The 22,528-nt window shown below is 39.7% G+C and overlaps 2 long non-coding RNA genes across 2 annotated transcripts in view; one reads left to right on the top strand and one right to left on the bottom strand.

Moving 5' to 3' along the window:
- LOC123277371 (uncharacterized) overlaps positions 1–22,528 on the top strand; it is a 261,288-nt gene that overhangs the window by 117,228 nt on the left and 121,532 nt on the right. The window lies entirely within an intron of this gene.
- Positions 10,804–22,287, bottom strand: LOC123277406 (uncharacterized). The gene is made up of 3 exons (XR_006514330.2): positions 22,153–22,287; positions 15,525–15,550; positions 10,804–11,304 (listed from the first exon to the last, which is right to left on the bottom strand). It is a non-coding gene; the product is annotated as an uncharacterized lncRNA (long non-coding RNA).

Raw genomic sequence — 22,528 nt, 5'->3', positions numbered from 1 at the left:
GTGATAAAACTTTAACGGATGAGGAGCTGCTTCTTATGAGCCAAGAAAGTGATTTCTTGAGAGGGAATCTACTGGTGAAGATGCTGTGAAGATTGTTGAAGTGACAAGAAAGGATTTAGAATATGACATAAACTTAGTTGATAAAACAGCAGCAGGGTTTGAAAGGATTGACTTCAGTTTTGAAGGAACGTCTGCTGTGGGTAAAATGCTATCAAATAGCATTGCGTGCTACGGAGAAATTGTTCATGAAACGAGGAGTCAGTGGATGCAGCAAACTTCATTGTTGTCTTATTATTTTAAGAAATCGCCACAGCTGCCCCAGCCTTCAGCAACCGCCACCCTGATCAGTCAGCAGTCATCACCATCAAGGCAAGACTCTCCACCAGCAAAAAGATTACAACTCGCTGAAGGCTCAGATGATTGTCATTTTTTAGCAATAAAGTGCTTTTTAATTAGGTATGTACATTTTTTTAGACATAGTGCTATTGGACACTTAATACACTATGGTATAGTATAAACATTACTTTTATATGCACTGGAAAACCAAAAAATTCGTGTGACTTGCTTTATTGCAATATTCACTTTATTGCGGTGATCTGGAACTAAACCTACAATATCTCCGAGGTGTGCCTGAAATTAATTTCCAGAGCAGTCTTTTATTCTCTACCGTAGTGATTAATTATCTTCCTTACAGAGACTGTTCCTGTTAGCTTTGTTCCCAGCTGACCTGTAATAGACGTGTAGACTGAGCAGTGAATAATCCGTTGGTTTTTTCAGCCAGAAGTTCAGGGGTTCTTTGTCATGGCAGCAATAACATGCTGCTGACTCGCCTCTGACTTGCTGCGCATGTTTGCCCCTGGTGACAGATAGAGCATGGCTATTTGACTATAGGTTGGTTCTCATGATGTGGCTCTAGCTTTGTAAACTTTATATTTTACTAATGTTTATTCTTGGTAACACCACCCCCCCCCAAAAAAAAGAGGATAATACTATTTTCATCTCTTGAATCAGTGGTGATCTTTGGTTACAATGTCTGCAGTCAGAGTGTCTGTTATTAGAACGTTAATTGAATCTTCAATAACAGTAATGAGTTAAGAATGCCAATCAAACTGCTCCAGGTAGCTTCCCCTTTGAGCAGAGGAGGCAACTGAACATGAAGCAGCACATTTTAAAGGACACTGTGTAGTTCTCTCTGACTGGCACCGATGGATGTTTGTTGGATCGTGTGATTCCTTCAGTCGCTGCTTTTGAGAACTGATTGTGCTCCCTGCCTTACCCCGCTGAGCTGACTTAACAAGGACGTTGCACTGCCGCTGGGGTGTCCTGAGTGAAGCTGTGTGAATGAGGGGCGCCTGAGGAGGGCAGAAGTGAGGAGGAAGACAGCAATCCCAGTAAGGTGTCCTCAGGCAACCAGTGAAAAGCTTTAAGCTAACCTGGTCACTTGGCAGGACTAGACACGTCCTGAGCTTGAGGATGACGCCCCTCACTCAGAGACTCCATTCTGCAGTTCCCAAACATGGTCCTGTGATTGTTTTACTTCTAAATAAAATACTTATTGTCTCTAGGTATTTCAATTCCTGTGTCTCATCTGAACCTGTTGACGAGTTTCCATCCAGGGCCTTAATCAATAAAGCAGAAGATGAATGAATCATTTTCCTCTGATGAGGCAGCGTGGCTAATGGGCTGTATGTTTAGTCTTGGAAGGTCCTGGGATGCCTCCCACCAGAGGCATCACCTAAATCCTTTTGTCCTGGAGACTCAGTGAATGGTCACTGTGTCACCCAACAGAAATGCAAACCCTTCTTTGGACTTAAGCACACACCCAGCTTATATATTAAGGGTTGAATTTCAGACTCTGTAGGTCTTTCCTGGCTGAAACACTGGAGAGAGGGAAGGAAAGAATAGGGAAATCTTTGGTTATTCTGGAAACAGTCTCTTTGAGGTCAGTTGTTAACAGGTCAGGAGCTTAGTTGCTCCCCTCCCTAGTGAGTGTCCTGCTTGTCTTAGGTTGGCTTCCCTAGAAGCAGAGTCCAAAACAAAAATTCAGCTAGATTTGATTTATTGAGGGAGTGCTCTGAAGAGGAAGAAAGCAAGGGAAGCAGGGTGAACAATCATAGGAGATGAGCAAAGATATGAGCCAGCTGTCATCCAGCTTCAGCCTGATCCATGGGGAGCACAGGCTTATGAATTACACCGTGGAAGTGGTCCCACCTTGATGTAAGGAAACCTTTCTTTTGTATTCTTGTCTCAGTCAGTCATTAGCTGTGGGCTACCCTAGGTAGGAGGCAGAATCTCCCAGGCAAGGTGGCTCCTTGGGCTTCATTATGACTCTTTGGAGACGGTGGGGCGAGGGTAGAGGGTGAGCGATTACCAGCCAACACTCACAGCAGCTGGGAGATGCATGCACCTGCTCAGTAAAAGGGGCCAGGGCAGGGCACCCACAACACCCGCTACCCTGCTCCAGTTATTCCTCTACTCGTGCTCATTTTTTTTCAGGGCCTTATGGCCCATGCCTCTATGTCCCTTGCTTTAAATTCACAGTCCATTAATCTAAAAATCATGCACCAGCTGCTGTGCCTCTAAAATGAGAGAGTAGACTCCCTGCTCTCTGAAGCCCCTTCCAGCTTCGTGAAGCTATTGTGTTCTGATAGGTCAAATGCTGGCAAAAGTTTATCCTTTCCTGATAACAAATGGCCTTTTGTAGAGAGAATGTCAACTCAAATGAGTGATTCTCAAGGTGGAGGTTTCAGGGCATCCGACCGGTCAGGTCAGGGGAGAGCTAGGGTTTGAAACCTGGTCAGTGCTGCTCAGTCACACCTTGTGAATTGCCACCTAAGCTGATTTTCTAGGGGCTCGCCTTGCCAGGCACCTGTGTACCATCTGTTCTCTTCTTGGTGCTGCTGTACTGAGTCCAGAAATGAAGGAAACCTGGTATCATTACGGAAGGTTGTGATGAGAGGAGGGGATGTCAGGGGATGAAGCCAGTTCTGTTCTGCTGCCCTTGGCATGTGTAGTAGCAAGAACCATATCTGCTTCCATCAGCCTGCATCAGCACCCTCTGCTTATTTTTTCTGCTTCCTTTTTTTTTAAAAAAGATTTTATTTTTCCTTTTTCTCCCCAAAGCCCCCCAGCATATAGTTGTGTATTTTTAGTTGTGGGTCCTTCCAGTTGTGGCATGTGGGATGCCGCCCCAGCATGGCTTGACAAGCAGTGCCATGTCCACGCCCACGATCCGAACCGGTGAAACCCTGGGCCGCTGAAGCGGAGTGCATGAACTCAACCATTCAGCCACGGGGCCGGCCCCTCTGCTTCCTTTGATTTATTACTGTTGTCTTTCCATTTCTTTCCTTTACCTCCTTTCTCTTCTTCCGGAAGTCTGGCTTAGACAGGAGGTATACAGCACACTTCTTCATCAGGACAAACTGTACTGTAGTTACTGGGGGATTGGGTTCTGGAATCAGCTAGCCAGATTTAAACCCAGAGCCTGCCATTTATTAGCTATGTGATCTTGAGCAAGTTACTTAACTTCTGTGTGTCTTCAGTTTCCTGAAAGTTTCCGTAAGACTTGAAGAGACGTAATGGATACATGTTGTCCAAAACAAAAATGATATAATAATCAACACTAAGATAAATCCTAGTGAAGTTATTAAAACACAAATGTAAGAAAAGACTTTCATAGGTGTCTAGACAGAAAAAGCAATTACTAACTGGGGAGATGTCAGATTGTTCTAAAAAATCTACACAGAAAATACTCAATGCCAGAAGACAGTAGAACAAAATCCAAAGGATTCTGAGAAAAAATGTGAGCTGAGAATTATAGGTCCAGCCAACTTGTCCTTCAAGTATAAAGTCAACACATGAACATTTTCAAATAAGCAGTAATTCATATACTAACCCAAGAGCCCTTCTTGAAAAAAAAAGACCAAACCAACTATTGGATTATTTGGTCCAGTGAATAAATCAATGAACCAATAAAAAAAAATTCAGAAATGGAGCAGCCATGATAAAAGGTTGGTGGTGATGTGCATTTGTGCTATTTAAATTATAGAAATAAAACCAAACAACTATTGAAATTACTGCTATGGAACAGAATGTAAGTGTCATAAAACTCAAATATAAAATATATATATAATAAAATTAGGAATGCTAGTTTCCACATTTTTCACAAAAGACAGTCAATAGATATTCTCTAACAATGTTTTTCACATTATTTCTTTAAAGAGAGAAAGTTTAGGAACTGATCCATTTTGTGAAGAAACATTCTTTTCTGAAGTTAAGTTGTTTCTTAGCTTTCTTTTTCTTCATTTTTAAATTCAAGAAGAATTATAGTTAAAGCTTTTGTTTCAAAATGCCATCATAACATGATCCCACTTTCCTATCTATCAATTGATTTATCAATCTGTTGTCCATCCTTCCTCCCTCCCTCCCTCCCTCCCTCCTATCCACGCTTCTATTCATCCATCCATCTATCTTTTTGTCTGTATGTATAGAAGGATGTCTGTGATGAAGATGTTCAAATGTTAATAACCATTGTTTCCAGGTGAAATGATTTTAAATAATTTAAAATTTTATTTGTAATCTTTTTTTAATTACTTGAATGATTTACTATGGATGTGGATCATTTTTACAAAAACTATAAAGATAACTTTCAAGGAGAATGATGAAGAAATCTATGTGCTAATATTATTAAGAAAAATTAGCATGATACAACCCTATTTGTATGAAACAATGGATATAAATATATATAGATGACTAGACGTTTTCTGGAAGGATTCACCAATAACAGAAACAGTGGTTGCTTAAGAAGAGGGCCCAGGGCAGTGGGACTGTGCTGAGAGGGAGACTTCTTTTCTTTCCCCAAACTTCTGTAACATATTTACATTGTAATAATGATGGAAAAGAAATATTAATATTAAAAACCAAACTGCTAAAGGCCATCTTTGGGCTGGCGTAGGAAGACTATTGACAAGTCTGTTAGTTTAGTTCCTTGCATAGTCCTCAAACCTTCACGATCAGTAGATTCTGCCCATCGCCAGTCCAGAGGATAACAAGAAAGCCAACAGCCAAGCAGCAGCAGTGTTTCCAGGACATTCCCTTTCTTTGTCTGCTTTGTAAAATGTCTTTAGTCTCAAAATGGCTTTGCCTCTCATTTCTTAAAATATGCCAGGCCAGTAGCATGTAGGAAAGGCATAAGACTAAAGAAGATCTGGAAATAGGGACCTGACAGAACAGATGCAATGATAAATAGCAGTGGACACTTTGATACTAGGGAGCAGTGGGGACTGTGATGGACCAGAGGCAGATACTGTCTAGAGAGGGCAATCTCACTTGGCTGTGACCACTTGTTGCCATGTGGCACAGTGTGGCAAGATCCTCTGGAGAAGCTAGAAATGTAGATTTATAAGTGAAATTTCCCAGTTTTAAAATGTTGTTTCAACAAACTTAAATTTTAAAAAAGGTACTGTGAGGACCATCCAACACATCATGCAGGCTGAATTTGGGCTGTGGGCTGCCATTTTTTGTCTTCTCCTAAAGCTTATGAAAGGTGTGTATTTGAGCTTCAGTGGGAATTGTTGCAGGGCACACCAGCTCATCATAGATCTGCCTAGTGGCTGGGCGGGCATTAAATTATGTGACCCTAGAGAAGGATGTTTCCACCCTTTTCCTCCTCCTAGCACATCAGAAACCTTTCCTCAAGAAATGCAGGGCAAGTCAGTGTCCAGAGGAGGTGACATCAGTTCTTAGCTGTGGGTCAGGATCACAGAATTTCTCAGGCTCCTTGGGTGGAAGCAGGGCTGAGCTTCAATTGCAGGAAACAAGCCCCAACGATGTCTAGCTTGGGGATCCAATAAAAAGAAACTCAGTCCATTCTTTTCTGGGGATTTGACATAGCCCGAGGGCAGATGAGGCAGTCTGAACTGAATTCAGCTTTGAAATCTGGGCTTTCAGACTCAAAGCAGAAGAGGAATGATGAGATAGGTTGAGAGATGGAGATGGAAAAGCAATGACCCCTTTGAACTACACAAAATAAAGAGGCCCATTTCTCCTTGAGAACTTGCGAGTAAATCAGGCACTAATATCCTAACTGCAACCTTAGGTTGAACCAGTTAACTCAAAAGCAGCCATCAGAGAGAGAGTGGAGTGCAGGTACAACGAACGCCAAACCATCTCCTGAATGTCCATTGGTTTTGTGACTTCACGGTTCTGTTTTCTCCCTGATGCTATGCCACAAGCATGAATTGACAAGAACTTGGGCCATGGTTTCTTTCCTTCCTTTTCCAAACGCTCCCCCTTTGCTACATGCTAGGCCAGCCCTACACTGGGGAATCAGTTCCTCATCCTCTCCTTTTTAAGTCTCTTCAGAGAGAGAAGAATCCTAGCGTTAAAAATGTGATGGCATAGCTTTGAATATAGTGGCATTTTAGCTTCTCCTGGCCTGCTTGTAGCACCTAAGATGTAGCTTCTGCAGCTACTTTGAATTATTGTCTTAGACATAGCAAGCAAGGCATCAGCATGCGAGGCAACATGGTTTTGCCAAGATCTTATAAGCTTAGTACAAGATAAAGCCCAGGACGCCTTCTGCTTAAGGATGTTCTGTAAGATGGCCCAAAATGCTAACAGCATCTTGATTAATAATCCCATCTGTTTCACTCCTTGAATTTGTTTCCAGGGAAAATGTGCCTTTGATCACTAGGTGCTGACTAGGGTATAACCTGGCCCGAGGTGTTTCCCTGGAGTGAAATATGCAGCACTTCTCAACTCCCAATTCCATTTAATTTATTGTTTGTTTTTGCTCAAGAAGAGGCTGTTTTTACAGCTGAACAGATTTGGAAGCTGGTTTTGGGTGTTTCATTTCCTTACATGAAGAGTTATAATGCAGGGGATAGTAACCAGCTGTTTCCACCTTCACTACAGAAGAAGCAAACGGGAGTGAGCCTCTCCTGCAGCAAAAGGGATTTAGGTTAGTTGTAAGAAGGAACTTCCCGAGAGAGTTACCAAGGGAGGCTGGGACTTTTCCCTGGAGGGCGCTTAAGAGTTCTGTTGTTTCTCTCTGGGGTGCGTTATATGAGACCAAGATTAATAGCGTTAGACTCAGCTACACAACTTGTCCCTGTTCCTTTCAGTGCTGTATCTCTATAAATGATAACCATCGACCGGGGCTGTGCCTTTGTAGATAGGCGAGTGATTGGGAGTAAGAATATTTCTGAGGTTTTTCTTTGAGTCTAGGAAGAAGTTTTGTTCCTTTATACCTGATTTTCAGGTAAATGCTGCAGCAGTGATGGGCTGGAGTCAGCTTGCACGGCTCCTGAGAGAGTCAGTTGTTGAATGTTTAGATTTTTTTCAGCAAGTCAATTGTTAAACACAGCTGTTATTAAACTTTAAATTATGCAAATTTATACTTGAATACATTGTGTTTAAAACAAAGGTACAAAATACATATAACTCACCCCTTCCCAATTATTTTACTACGTTTTACTTTTGTATATACTTTGAAGGTTATTTCCATCTATTGTGTCTGGATGGTGGAAGTAGAATCTAATGGCGCAGTCCTGCACATCTCTTCCCAGCTCCGCATCCACTGACGTTGCATTAGTAGTTTGAAATCTACCATGGTGGGAGTATTTACACCTTTGAAATTGGCAGATTCTATCAGTTTTTTCCCAGAGCCAAGTGTTAAACAATTACCAGCACACCTACAGGGAAGAAAGAAAAAGAGAGAGGCAGACAGAGGAGAGAGGAAGGGAAGGAAGCAGAGAAAGAAAGGAGGAAAGAAAAGAATAAAAGAAAATTATTGCCCTGGAGACTTTGATACTTTCTCAATATTTTATCACTTCTCAACATTGTTTCAAATCTGTTTAGAGGTAAATGTATTACAAATAAAGCCATTTTTGAAAAAGAAAATACTCAGAATTTCTTAAGTTCAGAAATACCCTTTATTTTACCTTGAACTAAATTAGCATAAGTAAAATCTGGGCTTGGCGGTAAAATTTACACATCAGACCCTCCTCTACGTCCCCATTCACCATCTAGGCCAGTACTGCCCAATAGAAATTTAATGTGGGCCACATATGCAGTTAAATTTTATGGTAAATAAATTAAAAATAAAGTCAAAGAAACACAAGAAATTAATTTTAGTAATATATTTTATTTAACTCAATTTATCAACAAATTATTTCAACATAATCAATATAAAAATATTAGTGGTTTTACATTTTTTTGGTAGTATGTCTGAAATCTGGTGGTAGTTTACACTTACCGCATATCTCAATCACACTAGCCACATTTCCAGTGCTCAGTTGCACATGTGGCTAGTGGCTGCCATGTTGGATAGTGCAGATCTGTATTTTCAAGATTGCCAAGTCTGGGCAGTGGCTATTGCCAGTGTAGATTCTCTCACTTTTAGTGAAGGTGGACAGTGTACATAGAGGTTTATCTTATGTTAGTGCTACATGGACCTTGGAGTTCCCACTCTCAATTTGTACATGTGTGAATGACTGAATTTCAGGAAGATTGTTGACTTGTCCTAGTTTACACATCGGTCTGCTCAGTGCTTTCCACTGGATCTCAGACCTTGGTTTCTGAATTGTGCAGTGCTTATAGACCTGATGCGTGAATCAGACTCCTGGTTGTATCCCCGAGGTTCTAACATCTACCAGCTGAATGACTTTGGGCCAGTTACTCAACCTGTCCGTGCCTCAGTTCCCTCATTTATAAAATGAGAAAAATAATAGTTTCTACCTCACTGGGTCTTCATCTGTATATGTTCATTTAAAATACATTTTAGAGGGGGCTGGCTTGGTGATGGAGTGGTTGAGTTACGTGCTCATCTTTGGCTACCGGGGTTTGCCGCTTTGGATCTAGGCACGGACGTACATACCACTTCTCAAGCCATGCTGTGGTGGGCATCCCATGTATAAAGTGGAGGAAGATGGGCATAGATGTTAGCTCAGGGCCAATATTCCTCAGCAAAAAAGAGGAGGATTGGCAGTGGATGTTAGCTCAGGACTAATCTCCACTCCACCTCAAAATAAAATAAAATACATTATAGAATAGTTAGAATAAAGCTTGTTGCCTAATAAGTGTATAATGTTTGTTCATATTGTTATAATATAAAAATAACATTTAGTGGTTTGAATAAAGAGAATACCAGTACTTGGAATAAAGAGAATACTATTGGACAGTTCTTAATCTGGAAAGGCTAAATTGCTTTATAATTACATGTATAATCATTTGTATGAAATGTAAGTTATATATTAGATTGTTATTTCTTGAATGTTTAGATAATAATTTTGTTTTTTGTTTAAGAGAGCAGTATTATCTTCTGCTTCTGAGTGTCGTTATTCTAATTAAAGTGGTAAATTTGTGTATTTTTAATGAGACTTAATGCTGATGCATAATGATGCCAGTTTATTCAATTTTCTTTTTGTAGTTTGAAATTCCAAAAGATTTCAGAAGTAGGCTGCCGTCGATACTGTCCATTCCACCTCCCAGGTTCCCTTGAGACACACTTACAAAAACAGAGAATTTCCACTCTACATTGAACACTTTATAGGGGAATTTGAAAAGGAAATTGATTGCAAATCGAAACGTACGTATACAACCTCATAACATCTGTTCACCTTCACCAAGTTTCTAGCATTTGGTAACTGACTTGTGTTTCTCAGTAGATTTTTCATGCTGCTTTGTCGTGTCCATGTGGGCCATTCTTTATTTGATCAACACAAGCTTTGTCATGCTTTTAAGGAGCAGCAGTTAATGCAGCTATGCTGGAATTACTTCCAAAGTGGGGATGGCATTTCCATTATCCAGAAAGGTGTTATAATTAGAACAAATGCCACTAGGATAAAAATTATGATGAGGCTAATACTTGAAGATGATATCAGTATTTTAATATCAATGTAATTTTTCTCCTAATATATATTTCATGCTTGACCAGGGAATTATGGAAAACCTTATTTAATTCAATTGAAAAAAAATTTGAGTCCCCACAGTACATTCAGCACTGTTCATGTTACAATTAGGGGATACTTTAAAAAATGTGTATAATATAGTCTTTCAGTTAAGTACCTTTAAATGTCATTAGGTAAGGCTAGACCTGCAAGAATTGGGTAACAACATAAAGTAATGAGTGATTATCTCCTCAAACGAGTGTGTAGAAAATTAATTCTAGTGGGGCCTGAGGATGGGAAGTTAGAGAATACAGAGATCAGTTATATTTTATAAAGGGATTATACCTTGAAAGAAAAGTATGTTCATCGCTCATGTTGGTAATAATTAATTATAGCCAATTTGGCGAAAAATAATGCCATTTGAGAGTTGAGACCTTGGAGTTAAGGTCTATCAAAGCTTGTCTACTGTCTCCAACCCCCTCTGTCTAAACCAATGTGGGTGGATCCACGAAGCTCACTACGTAGTCGAAGTCCAGCTTGGCTTCCCCATTGTTGAATGACGTTTAGGGAATGTTAGATTTAGCAATTGCAATGAAGTTAGAGTCATCAATTTGTTTCTTCCTTTAGTAACTGAGACTTTAAACATTGAATTAATCTCAGAAGCTGGTCAATTAAAAAGTATGAGGACTTTAGATATATAGGACAAATGAAAGATGTTGAAAGACAGGTGATTATATTTTATAGGGCGATAATGAAAAAGTAGATCTCACGTCAAATTCATTCATAGTTAATCAAATCTTATAATTGGCTTTTGTTCTTATTACATATGGTGGGTGTATCTTATCATATCTTTGTGTTTCCTTAGAGATCTGTTGTGAAATTTCTACCACAAGATAAACAAAAGCACCAAACAGAAGTGTGAAAGTTCTGTTTATTATTAAATAAGAAGCATATAAGCAGTTCTTTTCAGAGAAAAAAAAATCAGGTGCCTTTTGTTGCATTGACCTTAGTACACAGTAAAGTTATATTCTTTCCCCTTGTTTTCTCATAATGAGATTTATATTCTTTAGAAAACATTAGGTAACATCAATGTGTCTTTTTTTACCCTCGAAGGTCCTTTAAAACTTTAATAGTTATTAAATAGTCTTGGCACTGTTGATTTCCTGGGGTCACAGAGGGGCCTTTGTACATGTCGTCATTATGCTTGTGGCATGTAACGTTTCCATGAATAGCAGATGCCTAAGGTACCATCTATCTCCAAGGGATAAGGGAGTCTTCTTCAGCCTTCCATTCTTCTTAATATAGGAAAGAACAAACCTGGAGCTCTAGGAATCTTCGTGTTTCTAGTTCAGTTTACCCCAGAAGAAAAGTTTGAAGTGCAAATAATTTATTTGGAAGATGGTCCTGGGAAACACTGGCAATGGAAAAAAAAAAAGACAATAAAGTAAACATTGTCAAGCAAGGTACGCTGTGGGCAACTGGAGAGTAAAACCCTGGGGAATTCTGGGAGACAGTGTAGAACACTTAGCTCAGAGTTATTCTGTGAGGGAGGTCGGATATCTACCTGCCCACACTCATTCATCATTTGTAGAGGGATGGCTCTAGGGGTCTCTGGTTACCCAGCAGTTCTGGCTCCCTGTATGTGGGCAGAACAGCTTTTGGAGGCAAGACAGAGAGAGCTTAAGGCAAAGAATTGACGTATTCACAGCTGGAAGTTAGGCTGGTGTGCCCAGAAATATTAAATGCCAAGGAGATAAAAGGGAGGGGGTTGACTGACAGAAACTTCTACACAATGTAGAGGAAGAGACAAAATCCACACAGATTCCTGCATAAACATACATTCAATAAATACTTAAAGAGGATGTAAGTATTTATATCTCTCATATGCCTTGCACTACACAAGTATCCAGTTCTTACCCTCATAGAGATGTCATTGTAGTTGACATGTGTTTATTGAATATTAATCCAACATTCTCAGAAGACCTAAGAGCTCTCAGGAGTCACCTAAGGAGAAAAATCTCAAACATTTCTCACAGGCACATTTCTATATCTGAGTGAGCTTTTCTGTCCCCAGTTAGTTTTTGCTGCATAATAAATAACTCCAAACAAAGTGGCTTCAAACAACAACTAGATTTTTAGCTCATGATTCTGCAGGTCACCAATTCGTGATGGGTTCAGCTGAGTGGTTCTGTTGATCTGGGTGAGGTTTGGCTGATCTTGGCAGAGCTCATTTATGCATCAAATGCCCTGTTGATTGTTGGCTGGGGTGCGTCAGTTCTCCCATGTGGCCGGTCATTCTCTAGCAGGCTACCCAAACCTTGTTCCCATGGTGATAAGAGTTCCCAAGACAATCTAGAGAGCAACCTTCAATGCAGAAGTGCTTTTCAAGCCCCTGCTTGCATCTTGTTTGCCACTACTTTATAGGCCAAAGAAAGTGACGAAGCCAACCCAGTGTTGGGGCTGCAGAAAGGCTCCAATTCTTGATGGCAGGAGCCACAAAGTCGCTTTGCAAAACATGTGGACGCAGAGCAGGGAGGAATTTGTGGCGATTTTTGCAATCTACCACAAAGTGGAAGAAGATTTTTGCAATCTACCACAAACAAAACACACATAGCCCTTCATGTAGAAAAAACATCATATCAGGAAACTGTTTAAACAGAGAGCATGTGGTGCCGTGAGCGCTTGCCCCAGAGAATTCACCCTTGCATAGCTATCATGGTCTGTGTATCTGGCAACATTTCACAGTTCTCCATTAGGAAACTCTGCTACTTGGATTTCTGTGATTTGTAAGTCCTACATGTGGGAATCAAATGTGCATCAGCCCTTTACTAACAATGGCACGCAATTTCCACTGCCTTCCCAGGGGTCATCAAGACTACTACAACAGTGTGAGGCTGTGTGAGGTGGCAAATTACATTTGTCTTGCTTCATTGTAGGGGGAAGTGGTGTTAACTGATTAGCCATATACTCATGGAGTAGGGCTGAGAATAATGCCAGCATATCTTTATTCTTTGATTTCTCTGATAACCACCACTCCATTCTGTCACCTTCATGAACAGGAGTTCCCCACCCACTGATTTCCTTATCCTGGATGTGTATAAGAAATCTAGATTTATGAGCAATAATTTACTGTTTTGAAAATCTTTGACACCCCATAAGATTCTTTCTAATGGAAAAAGATTGAATAGTCAATGTTTTCCTAGATTCTAAAGCTCTGATTTAAATAGCCTAGATATGCAGAACCATTGTCCAGATTTCAAATTTTATAAAGTGGTTGAAAATCCCAAGTTCCTGGAATTCTGGTTTCTGACTAAATCACCTAAAGCAAACTCTCCAAATTTTCTGCTAAAATATTACCAAGTCACCAAAAAATCCAAAATCTTCACTTACCAAAGAAAATTTAAAAACTGACAAATAACTCCTCATCCTAATCTTGATGTGACTAATGACGAACGATGACTAACATCAGGCTGAAGCAGACCTCCAGACCTGAGCATTCTTTCTTTGTGCCCCCCCCCCACCCCCAATACCTCGGTGACAGGTGTTTACAAGCACCTTGGAAAAGAGAGCACGGATACTGGTGGCAGGATCACCTGGTGGTGAGGTGGCAAATGAAGAGTGGTCCATCTCAGAGCTTCAGGCTCTCTTCTGAGATGCATCCCCCACTCTATTCCCTAAAATCACTAGGAAGAGCACAGCTAGGCCTGCCTTTATCCCCTCTCCTAGGTACACATTGTTGATATTCCCCAGGGAAATAGATCACAGAAGAGGGGGTATACATATGTATATTTATAAATGTATATTTATATTTAACTCTAAATATTTAAATATATGTATATGTATATAGGGAGGCTGTATGTATGAAAAAAGAAAAGCAGAATAACAAAACTCCTGAACACCTTATAGGAAACAAAATAGAATTAATGTATTAGACGGAACAAGAATTTAAAATAAGTAAAATGAATATATTCAAAACAATATGGCAGGGTTTGGTATCATGGAACAGAAATAGGCAGTTATAAGGAAAATCAAAGTGTAAATAGAAAGTATGAAAGATAGAAGAGTTGCAGTAAAGCAGTGGTTCGTAAAACTGCCATCCGCAGACCAACAGCATCAGCATCACCTGGAAACTTGTTAGAAATACAAATTCTTGTAGCCACCCAAGGTCTACTGAATCAGAAACTCTGGGAGTGGGGCCCAGGCATCTGTGTTTCAAGACGCACCCCTAGATGATTCTGAGGCATTCCAGTTTGAGAATCACTGCTGTAGAGAACCAAATTACAGAATAGTTAGAGCCAAAGAATGACTAATTGAGCCAGAAGAGGAAGTCAAAAAACCCTATCAGAAAGTATCAGGAATGGATAAGGAAATGGAAATATGTATGTTAATGTTAACAGCCATGGTGGATAGAAGTAGAAGGGTCAACATCCATGTAATGGGATTTCCAAAGGAGAGGAAGAAAATAATGGAGGGAAGGAAATAGTCAAAGACTTGACCAAGAATTTTTCAGAACTAAGTAAAGATCAGTCAGTTATGCATAAAAGTCAAGATTCACACCTTTTTCTTGGTAAATTGAAAGGACTGGCAACACTGGCCACCCAAACTGACTAGCAGCTGCTCCCTTTAAATGAGGCGTTCATAGACGATGGGAATGTGGGCTGGGGTCACAGATGGGCTATTCCATCTCTACCGTTTAATAACTTTGTGACTTTAGCAACCATCTGAATCTCAACCTCCTCATCTAGACAGTGTGGGTAATAAAATACCCACCTCATAGTTGTTCTGAAGATTAAATGAGTTAATACATGCAAAGACTCAGCATAGTACTTAGCGCTTAGTAAGTGCTTTAAAAATTCTAGCTGTTAATGTTGCTTGGCATAGCTCCCACCCACCGCCAGATGCTCAGGCTCAGATTTTTCTTACACTCAACATCGCTCATTTCAATTGGTTGAGTTACCTGCTTGGTCCCTTTTGGAAACTCAGTTTGTGATTTCTGCTCTATCCCTTTGTAACCCTGACTTTGGTTGGTTGATTAACATCTCTGGGCCTCAGTTTCCTCTTCAGTGAAATGAGGTAATGACCTAACTCATCCTCACATGTATATAGAAGAGAAGTACTGTTTGTGGACGTGACTTCCATAGAATGGGCACTCAGTAAATGCTTGAATATTCCTTTCTTTAGTCATTTATCTTCATATCCAGTACAATACTTAGCACAGGATGGTGTGCTGCAGCCAGCCCACAATGGCTCAAGAGAGCCAATTGCTACATCTTCAGGAATTTTGAGAGCTGATTGTTAAACACAGCCATTACTAAAAAACTAAATCATATAAACTTACAATTAAGTTAGTTATATTAAAAAAGTTAACAAATTCTAAAAAATCCTATCATTTAAATTTTTACTACATTTTACTGTAATTTATACTCTTGAGATGAATTAAGTCTATTCTATCTGTAGGGTAGAAAGACTGTATAATGGTGTTCTACTGTGCGTTTCTTCCTAACTCTTGGTTCAGTCACATCACATTGGTAGGTTGAAATTAGCCATGGTCAGAGTGTTTATCCCATGGAATTTGGCAAACAGTTCGAATCAGGGCTGTGTTTCCCTGTAAAGGGCCAGTTGTAAAATACTTACCAGTGCATCAGTAAGATCTTCAAAATCTGTTTGGAAAACAAAAGAAACATAAAATTATGTTTATTACCAGGGGACCTCAAAACATTGTGAAGTACTCACAGTGACCATAAAAATGATGATTCTATTATATTATAAATTTGCCCTGAAATTCACAGGTTAGGTATGGCATTAAACATTTAATATATTTATCCTTAAAAGGTTAAAGTTGTGTATGTCCTGGAACTCTATGAAATATTCTACTCAAACATGTTTCTTTTTTCTCTTGTAATTTACCCACTGCAAACAGTATTCCATTAATCATGCTTGGATAAAGGCTTTTTCTTTCTTTCTTTTTTTTTGTGAGGAAGATTTGCCCTGAGCTAACATCTGTGCCAATCTTCCTCTATTTTGTATGTGGGATGCCACCACAGCATGGCTTGATGAGCGGTTTGTAGGTCTGCTCTGGGGATCCAAACCTTTGACCCCAGGCGACTGAAGTGGAGCATGTGAACTTAACCACTACACCACTGGGCTAGCCCCAAAGGTTTGTTTTATAGTAACAGTTATGAAGCAAAAATTATACTAAGTTTTTTACATATATTGACAATTCTCACAACAACATTATGAGACAAACGCTTTAACAGATTAAAAAACTGAGCCTCACAGAAGATAAAGCATCTTCTGTGATAATACTATGTGATATTATCACTTTCATTATGTTATGTGATAATATAATGAAAACCTTGAAAGTAGCAGAGCTGGGAGTAAAGCGAGGCCATCAGACTGCAGAGGCTGCGCTCTTCACTGCCCCTCCCACCACCTGCCTGGGTGCTGGCGTTGATGCTGAAGGTCACAGTGAAGCTGATTTTCTCCAAAGAGAGTGCTAAAAATCGAGCAGGTGCAGTTAATTTTCCTTTTACATTGTATTTTCTCTCCAGGTCATTCAAGTAAAACTTTCCAGATTTAAGGGAATAATGTCTCCAGTAATTTTTGAAATACTGTGAAATTTCTTGTTCCATTTTTTTTTCTTTTTCTTCTCTCTTGGATCTGTGGCCTCTTGTTTGACAGGTATCAAAACAACTTTATCCATTACTGCAAAATTCTCAGAACAACCACTGCACCTCTGTCATAAAGCTAGTTTGATCTGTCTTTCTAGAAAGAGAGGCTTTTGCCTCTCTTGATTTGATAACTAAATCTCTCTTGATTTAATAACTAAATTAGCATTTCAACTGAATAATTAATGCCTGTTATCAAAAAGGAGCGCTCATGAAAAATGGCCTATCTTAAAAATTTTTTTTGAAAATACAGTAAAGTTAGAAGAAAATGCAAAAGTTACACACACACACGCAATACTCCTATCCATATATAACCCTTATTGTATTTCACTGAATTTCCCTCCAGTTTTATTTCTACATATATGGTTTAAAAATACTGTCTATATACCTTAGATAGTATTTGTTTCTGGGAGATTTTTTCACTTACCTTTACATCATTACAATTATTTTTGATGTTGCAAATTCTTCGGCAATGTTACTTTCAACTACGTGATTAAATGTGAAAGATTAATGAACAAATGGGTATTAATTCTGTAGGCCCAGATGAATGGAACAGTGAAACTTGAAGTCGTGAAAAATATATCTTACTGAGTAGTGGTTTGACTAAAGATTTCACTTTTCAATAGAGTAGTTGAAGTTTTTTCAGAGAGAGCTTGGTACATTTCAATGGGAGCTTGTTAGCAAGATTTTTCACAGACCCTATCTCAGACATACTGTATCAGAATCTGCTTTTTAACAAGATCCCCAGCAGATTTGTCTGCACATTCAAGTTTGAAAAGCAAGACTTTAGTTCGTATCGCTTGGGCATAATTGTCAAATAGGATCATGTGTTTAGCTGGCACTCACAGTTATGGAGAACCATCAGTTTCAGGGGCTCTATACCTATGGATTTAGAGGCACATGCTTTTCTTCAGAGCTTCATGCTCAGGCCTTAAAGAAAGATGAATGAAATTGCTTTCCTGAATTAAATGGATTCATTTAACCAAAATTACATAAGCTGTTTGACAGTCATAATTTAGAGGGTCTGTTCTCAGCTCAAGCAGGAATAGTGAAAAATGATTTAATAACTAAATTAGCATTTCAACTGAATATATTAGTGCCTGTTATCAAAAGGGAGCTGTTTTGCTAGGACTGTGGGTGCAATGAATTTTGTAAAAGAGTCTGGTTTATGCCTATGGTTCTTTTCTTTGTGACTTGGGACCCAGGATGGCACAAGGGATAGACCATTCTAGAATTTTCTTTTCCCACTTACCATTTGTTTCTTGTACATTTTCACCTTTAAGACGCTCACTGTTAAATTGAGCTTTGCCTCTTCCTTATGGAAGAGGAACTTCCGAGAGGCTATAAGTCACGTAATAAGTCAGTGGTTTAGAGAGGAGCTGAGTTTGTGGGTAATCTTTTGCATTTTACAAAACATTGTGTAACAAGTCACTCAGTGTTAGGCTGCAGCCATTTTCACTACCGTAGAATTCCCTTGTCTATCACCTCTTTACAGGTAGTGCAAGAAAGTAGGGAGGTTGCTCTTTTGTTTATAAAGTCCAGAGAAAGATGGAATGGGTTGAAATTACGGCACTAAAGATTTGAGTTAAACTTGTCTGTGTATGTGCGTGCATTTACGTGTGCCTGGGTTTGTACTGGGAGTTTGAATAAATGGGGATGGAGTGGAATAGTGTCTCCTTTAACACGTCTTTGTGTTACATGGAGAAATGATGGTGTCTCCTTCTCTGGAATTCTCCAAAGGGGAGACTGCTCTTGTTAAATGGTTTAGATTTTGATCTTCCTAATTGTAAAGATCATTGTTTATCCAGGGGTCTTCTAGTCCTCTGAATTGATAAGCCAGGTCTGTTGGCCATCTTTCATTCTGCAACTTTCTGTAAAGTGAGACAGAAACCTAAATAGCCTCTAAATTTGCATAAATTAATCTTTCTTGGTAAAACTTATCCTAAATTTACAAACCGTTACTGTTCATCATCAGGAATATGTCCCAAACATCAAAATGCTTTTTATTTTTAAATTTTTTTTAAAAATTGGCACCTGAGCTAACAACTGTTGCTAATCTTCTTCTTTTTTTTCTGCTTTTTTCTCCCCAAATACCCCCAGCACAAAGTTGTATATTTTTAGTTGTGGGTCCTTCTAGTTGTGGCATGTGGGACACCGCCTCAATGTGGCCTGACGAGTGGTGCCCTGTCTGTGCCCAGGAGCCGAACCAGCAAAACCCTGGGCCGCAAAGTGGAGCACGCGAACTTAACCACTCGGCCACAGGGCCAGCCCCTCAAAATGCTTTTTAGGAGGTTTGTGTATCCATCACACTGCCCAAGGACAGCATAAGGATATCTGTCACCTCATGCTCACCCAGAGGTGAAATAGGGCTATAGCAGGGAGGGGGCAGTGCATCATGGCTATTTCAGTTCAGTTAGGTTTTTTTAAATTTTCTTTTTATTTTTTTTCTTTTGAGGGAGATTAGCTCTGAGCTAACATCTGTGCCCATCTTCCTCTACTTTATATGTGGGACACCTGCCACAGCATGGTTTGATAAGTGGTGTATAGGTCCGTGCCTGGGATCTGAACTGGCGAACCACAGGCTGCTGAAGTGGAGTGTGCCAACTTAACTGCTGTGCCACCGGGCCAGCTCCTCAGCTGGTATTTTTGACATGAGTGAATGCCTCCTATGTGCAGACATGTTGCTGGTTGCTTTTGTCCAGGGCTGTGGTTGACTTGGATTCCTTTCCAAATAACATAGCTGAGCTCTTCTCAAATGCAAAGAGTCCCCAGAAATATATGCCCCTCAAAAAACATAATTTCGTTTCTTTCTCTGAGGCTGAAAATAGGCACAAATCTAAAAGAATATGGCTGAGAGAAATCAAAGACATTTTGACGAAAATTTTTAAATCTGTGACTAATGTTCTCAGTGATATTAACCTTAAAAAGAACGACAGAAGACCTACATATATTAAAAAGTGATAGCACAGGTAAGTCCCCTATGAATATAGAAATATGTGGGACATTTACAAGGTTGCTGCTATGGTCTGAAGGAGTCTACCCCCAAATTCATATGTTGAAATTTAACCCCCAAGATGATGATTTTAGGAGGTGGGGCCTTTGGGAGGTGATTAGGTCATGAGGGTAGAGTCCTCATGAGTGGGATTAGTGCCCTTAGAAAAGAGGCCCGAGAGAGCTCCATTGCTCCCTTCTGCCATTTGCAAACACAATGAGGAATCTGCAACCCAGAAGAGGCCTCTCACCCGACCATCCTGGCACTCTGATCTCAGACCTCCAGCCTCCAGAATTGTGAGAAATACATATCTGTTGTTTATAAGCCACACAGTCTATGATATTTTGTTATAGCAGCTTGAAGACAGTTACCTATTACTATGTAAAAAAAAAAAACCACTCCAAAACTTACTAGCTTAAAAATCAACATTATTTCTCACAATTCAGGATGTTGGCTGGACTCATCTCTTTGTGCTTCTTGTGCTCCATATGGGTCACCTGGGCTCACTTAGCAAATAAATTCAAGTAGGAGTTTGGCTTGGACCAGAAAATACAAGATGGCTCCGCTCACACATCTGAAGGTGACTTCACTCAGCTTGAGTATCCAGAATAACTGAGGGCTGGCTGGACCTTTCTTTCTCCACAAGTTCTCTCCAAGCTTATTTACATGGCAGCTGTAACATAAAGCTGCCGAAAGGGTTCAAAAAAGGAAGCTTCCAGGATTCTTAAAAGTCACAGACTGTTACTTCATCGCATTCGGTTGGTCAACACACATCATAAGGCCAGGCCAGATTCAACAAGAGGGGAAATGAAGTCATTTCTTGATGAGAGAAGTGAAGATCACATACAGAGAGTTTTCTGTGGCGTATTTGTAGACATCTACCTGATTATCAACCATTGGTTTTCATAACTTTTCTCCCTAATAGCAGAACTCTGATTTTGCTTAGGTGTCTACCTTCTTCCTTGTGGTCAAGGGCTTCAGGTGAGGTTGGCTGCATCTCTAACCCTGGAAAGGTAGGCTGCGATTGTTCTAAGCCACATAAAGTAGTATCATTTTTAATGCAAATTTAGATATAGACAAGTGATAAAATTCTGACCACTGAAATTTGAGAAGCCTGCTGAGAAGTTTCTGGAAAAGGTTTTGTAGCTCTTAAAGGTGTTATAAGGAGAACTTAGTCTTTTTGGTCTCTAGATATTGCTGGGTCTGTTTGTTCATGAGTCCTGCTATCTCTTCTTGTAACCATGAGGATAAAGCCAAAACAGAGAGGAGGACAGAGCCAAAAGACCCACAGGGATTGTCTGTCTCTGATAGCCTCCTAATTCTGGAGTTCCTTAATTTTTAAAGTTGAGTTTTCTGTTACCTTCAGCTGAAGCATTCTTAATGATGAAGACTGTGTGGAAAGATAGAACAGTAGAAATGCAAATAAGAAGAGTGCTCATTTCAGCTCTGTGTGATATATGCTTTACATAAGAAATGAGAGGAAAGACTGTCTGCTAAAGATCCCCATTGGGCAACATTTGCTTTCTTCATGAAAGTACCACAGTTTAGAATCTAGCACTCAACTTTGCAAACTAACAAACTTGAACTTGCTAAATCACCAGAAACAGTCACCTTTCAGAAGCAGATTTCTGTGATCTAACCTCACAAGATGGATGCATAAAACTTTTATGCCTTCTTATGAGTTATCGAAATTTGTAAGATGGCATTAAAGTAAAATGCCAATTACAAATTACAATGAATCTTATAAATATCGAAGTGAGAAACTTTGAGATCATCATGACCTGCACATTCTGGAATCAGAACAAGAGGAACTGGATGAATTAAATATTTAATTAAATTATTATTATTTAATTATTAAATTATTAGTTAGCTAAGATAGCCTGATTCATCCACTCTACAGTGAGAATGTTTTTGTCAACAGGATCAGACCATCAAAAGAACAATGACAAGCCATCCCCTGCATTTATTTTCATGTTAAGGATACTCTTGCTAGTGGGATGGGATATAGCCAAAGATGACTGATTATGACCCTTTCTTCCCTGAGTGGTGCTGGTGGTGGACGTAACCAGTGATGGTCTCTTTTTAGTCTATGTTTCCATGACTGACAACACCTTTTTGACAAACCCATTTAGTCATCCTGGGGTGTTGATTTTCAAGTGGTCCTCTGAACAGAAATTGATTCCTGATAAAGTTTTTAATGGTCTGTGCCAAAATAAGAAAAATAAGGACACATACACACAAACTCCACCACATGTATCCCACTTGATTCTTTATATATAAGCATATCATACATCAGCTTCTTGCCTTCAAGAATTACTTTTCTTGTGTGTCTGTGCTGAGATGTCCACCTGTCCGTTGCTCCTGTGCCTTGCCCAGCTCCCATATCCACGTGGATCATGATGCAGGTGGATCATGGATCCTTGGGCTACCTCTCTCTTTGCACAGATCACAGTTCCCTCTCCTCCTTCATTTGTTCTCTTATTCCCTATCCCATCATCGCTAGGTTGTAGTTGTTTATCCATTTATTAGTTTGGATAGGTTAGCAGCCTAACAACCCATCTCAAATATCCACAGCTTAACACAATAAAAAGTTATTTCTCACTCATGTAAAGTCCTGGGCAGCTCTGTTGGTTGGATCCTTTCATGAAGTACCTCAGGGATGCAGGCTTCTTCCATCTTTTAGCTCTGCCATCTTCAGCACGTGGCCTCTGAGGGTGCTACCGAAGGGGAAAATGAGGAAGGATCATAAATGGAAGATGTTTTATTAGCCTGTCCTGGGAAGGGCATACCTCACTTCACCCACATTCCAATGATATGAGCTCAATCATGTGGCCCTCACCTGACTACAAGGGAGTCTTTACTACAAGGAGATTGTAATTTAGCCATGTGCCAAAAGAGGAGAAAAATTGATATTGGTGAACTCCAACTGAGCTTTCTTAAGAAGTTGAGATTTCTAAAAGTAATAACAACAACAACAA

This window comes from Equus asinus, chromosome 15 (assembly GCF_041296235.1).
Source record: "Equus asinus isolate D_3611 breed Donkey chromosome 15, EquAss-T2T_v2, whole genome shotgun sequence".
Classification (NCBI taxonomy): Eukaryota; Metazoa; Chordata; class Mammalia; order Perissodactyla; family Equidae; genus Equus; species Equus asinus.
Note: the sequence above shows the minus strand (reverse complement) of the source record. Positions and strands in the feature narration are given on the sequence as shown.